At 58.0% G+C, this 4,348-nt stretch overlaps 1 pseudogene; it reads left to right on the forward strand.

The window, feature by feature from the left end:
- The first annotated feature begins 1,137 nt into the window (after window positions 1-1,137).
- Window positions 1,138-4,132, forward strand: LOC103648945 (receptor-like kinase TMK3; annotated as a pseudogene).
- Window positions 4,133-4,348: the final 216 nt, after the last annotated feature.

The following is a 4,348-nucleotide window of genomic DNA, read 5'->3' on the forward strand; positions in this document are numbered from 1 at the left end:
GGCGCAGGACAACACGAAGGCCGCGGCTTCCCCTTTGCTGTTCTTCCCCCCTTTGTGTTCTGTCTCGCGCCGACCCATCTGGGCTGGGACACACAACGACAATTTACTCGTCGGTCCAGGGACCCCCTGGGGTCGAAACGCCGACACCTATATAATCCATTTACGTTATATTTTGGTGAGCCAAACACCACATAAGACTGAGGAAATAACACGCAAACACTCCACACCGTCGCTCCTAGCTTCTTCTTCTTCCTACATACGTTCATCCCTATGTTCATCTCACACATCCGGAGATCGGCAGGCTCAGGAACCTTAGCAGGCTCAACACCAGAGGCAACGCGCTCACGGGCGGAATCCCAAGGGAGCTCATGGGTTGCGGCTCCCTCAGCACCATCGACCTCAGCAGGAACGGACTCGCCGGAAAGATACGGGACACCGTGACGTCGCTCAAGATTTTGTGCACGCTCAATGTCGAGGAACAGGCTGTCGGTGCGAGCTGCCAGCGGCGATGGCCAACATGACAAGCCAGACGACGCCCGACGTTTCCTACAACCAGATGTCAGGTGTCAGGTCGCGTGCCTGTTAGTACACTGCCATGTGGTGACATGTGGGCCGTTGAAAGGTAGCATGTGGGGTCTGCTATAAAATAAAATAGAGTGCAGGGGATAGGCATCAATGAATTATTCAGAAGACATACATTCCATATTTTGCTTCTATCTCTTTAGTCTCTTCCTCCTATCTTCTAGAGTTCTAGTTCTCCATATAGATCGTTACCTCGCTGCAACTTTCCTTTCCTATTGTCCTGTACTCAGATGATAATTGAATCTAATTATCCAGTGTTTGGTTGAGAGGTGTTGTTAACGTTTGGTATCAGATTCGTTCGATCCTCAGCTTCAATTTGTCAATACCATGTCTCTCAATTTCAAGTTCATCGTGGACGAGTTCAACGTCAACCACTCCTCCGACGCGTCCGCCAGTGTGCCACCCACCCCGGTCACGGTCATCGCTGACAATTGAGGCGGGTGCTTCGACGACGGCGAGCCGGTCGACTCCTACGCCCTAGCCTCCGCCATCCAGTTTGATGGCTTCGACCTCGACCATGCGGCCTTCCTCAGCAACGGGGTCAACTCCAACCTCATGGACTCCGCCTTCCTCAAGGGCAAAGGGGAGGCCAACAAGTGCATGACCTCGCAGGACAAGCTCGTCATCGACGTTGATCCAGACGACATGGAGACGCCGTTATTGGAGTCGGCCCTTCCCGTTGTTCCCAGCGCCAATGAAATGGAGACGCCCACCACTTGTTCGACTCCGGTCCTCACCGAGCATGCGCCGGCCGAGGCCGCGCACAGCTGCACAGTGCGGGTGCCCCGTGGAGAGCCGCTTCCGCGCCTGCTTCACGCGTTCCTAGCGCACGATTGGCTCGACCACTCCACCGACACAGACGACTCCATGCTAACATCCATGTCTGGGTGCACCAAGCTCGTCGAGCTGCAACTGAGGGGCATCAACCTCAGAGGCTACATTCCGGTTGCTTTGTTTGACGTCGGGCTTGAGACGCTCAACGTGTCGTCGCACGCGCTCTCGGGCATACTTCCCTTGGGCTCCACCAGGCTGGCGGGAGATAATTGCCATTATGGAAGAAGAGAGAAGGGGATTCGACAAAATGGAGGCGTTGGCGTTGGCTTCTCTGTTTTGGAGACGCAGGCGACAAACAAACTCCAAAATGGATATGAGACAACACTTGGGGCTGCGTAAACAGGTATCAGTGTCCTGTCACCGTTTACCGTCCCCATGCGCAGACGCCGTCTGGCGAACTCTTCTTGTCTCCGTCGCTTCTCCTCCGTCGCGGAATTGGAGTGCTCTCGGGGTGGACATCTCTTGCGTCTCCGTCTCCTCTTGCGGCTCCTTCTTCGACGCCATCTCGCCCGACTTCTTCGATGACCTCGCCGACCTTCTCGAGATCTCACTCGCCAATAACCCGCGCCTCAACGCGTCCCAGGGCGGATGGGCGCTCCCGCGGGGGCTCGCCGACTCGTCGCTGCAGCTGCAGGCGCTCTCCCTCGACAACTGCAGCCTCACCGGCGGGATCCCGGACTCCCTCGCCCGCCTCATGGGCCTCCAGAACCTCACGCTCTCCTACAACAACCTCTCCGGCCCCGTCCCCGCCGCGCTCAACGGCTCCGCCATCCAGAGGCTGTGGCTCAACATCCAGCAAGGGGACGCCAAGCTCTCCGGAACCCTCGACGTCGTCGCCACCATGACCGGCCTCCAGGAGCTCTGGCTCCACGGCAACGACTTCTCCGGCCCCGTCCCGGACGCCATCGCCGTCTGCAAGGAACTCTACACCGTCAGGCTTAACAACAACCAGCTCCTCGGCCTCCTGCCGCCCGGCCTCGCCGCGCTCCCCGCGCTCCGGGAGCTCAAGCTCGACAACAACAACCTACTGGGCCCTGTCCCGGCGCTCAAGGCCCCCACTTTCACCTTCTCCGGGAACGAGTTCTGCGCCGCCAAACCCAGGGACGCCTGCGCCCCGGAGGTCATGGCGCTGCTGCACTTCCTCGCCGACGTGTAGTACCCGACCAGGCTAGTCGGGACCTAGTCCGAGAACGACCCCTGCGCGGGCTGGCTCGGCGTCACCTGCGTCCAGGGAAAGGTCACCATGCTCAACCTGCCGGGGTACGGCCTCAACGGCACCGTCAGCCAGAGCCTCGCCAACGTCACCACGCTCTCCGACGTCAACCTCGCCAGGAACAACCTCACCGGCCGAGTGCTGGACAGCCTCACCAGGCTGGCCTCGCTCCAAACACCCGTGAACGACCTGTATGGCGCGCTGCCCGCATTCAGTCCCACCGTAGACGTGAACGTCACCGGCAATCTTAGCTTCAACACCACGGCGCCGCCAACGGATGCGCAGCCAAACGGCGAGTCCCCGCGGCCTCGTCCTACGCCTGGCGCACCTGCTGGTGCTGGGGGTAATAATAGTGCAGGGGGGATCCCTGGGAGTGGGAAGAAGGCCTCATCAGCTGTGTTGCTGGGCACAACCATTCCAGTCGCGGTGAGCGTGGTCGCCCTGGTCTCCGTGGGCTCCATGTTCTTGTGCAAGAGAAGAGCGTCGGGGCCGCCGCAGGCAGGCTCCGTGGTGGTGCATCCCCGTAATAGCTCTGATCCGGACAACCTGGCCAAGATCGTGGTGGCCACCAACGACGGCAGCTGCAGCGGCACGTCCCATAGCGGGAGCAGCAGCAGCCAGGCTGGCGACGTGCACATGGTGGAGGCCGGAAGTTTCGTGATCGCGGTGCAGGTCCTCCGTGGCGCCACAAGGAACTTCGCCTAGGACAATGTGCTTGGCCGTGGGGGATTTGGGGTCGTCTACAGAGGGGAGCTGCACGACGACACCATGATGGCAGAGGAGGAGAACTCACCGCCGCGACGCCGCAAGGAGCCGCAAGAGGAGACGGAGACGCAAGAGATGTCCACCCCGAGAGCACTCCAATTCCGCGATGGAGGAGAAGCAATGGAGACAAGAAGAGTACGTCAGACGGCGTCTGCGCACGGAGACGGTAAACGGTGACAAGACACCGATACCTGTTTACGCAGCCTCAAGTGTTGTCTCGTATCCATTTTGAAGTTTGTCTGTCGCCTACGTCTCCAAAACAGAGAAGCCAACGTCAACACCTCCATTTCGTCGAATCCCCTTCTTTCTTCCATAATGGCAATTATCTCGGCTGGCGGAGATGCTACAATCGCTCGACCTCTCCGTCCACCAGCTCACCTGTGGCATCCTCACCGAGATGTCGCTCTTCTTCAAGCTGCGCATGGATCTGTATTGCGCCATACCTGCCGACCTCTGCGAGTACTGACAGTGCCGATGCACTGCTAGTTCCTGGTGTTCAACCAGAGCTCGTTCGTGCGCAACCCGGGGCTGTGCACTGCAGAGCGTGCCCCCATCGTCCGTCAGCGGCGCGCGGTCGTTCTTCTGGCTAGGACGGCGGGACTCGAAGAAGCTGCTGGTGTGGCTGGTCATCCGCCTCACTCTGCTGATCCTGGTGGTCCTCTACAAGGTGGCCATGGCGAATGGAAAGCTGGTCGGAGCTAAATGGAGTGAAGGCCTAGTTTGGATACTTTGTGATTAGAGTGTTTTGAAGGGATTATAGTGGGGGTAAATCTCCAATATATTAAATACTCTCTTAATACATCTTATTTCACTTCAATCCCACTCATTACTAAGGAAACAGTAGCACAAGTCCAAACATGCAGCAATTAGAACATGTACAAATTAACTCGAAGAGACTAGCAGTACGAAACAGAGTTTTATTAGCGGTTTTATTAATAGAACCATCATGGTAAA

Source organism: Zea mays, chromosome 2, assembly GCF_902167145.1.
Source record: "Zea mays cultivar B73 chromosome 2, Zm-B73-REFERENCE-NAM-5.0, whole genome shotgun sequence".
Lineage (NCBI taxonomy): Eukaryota > Viridiplantae > Streptophyta > Magnoliopsida > Poales > Poaceae > Zea > Zea mays.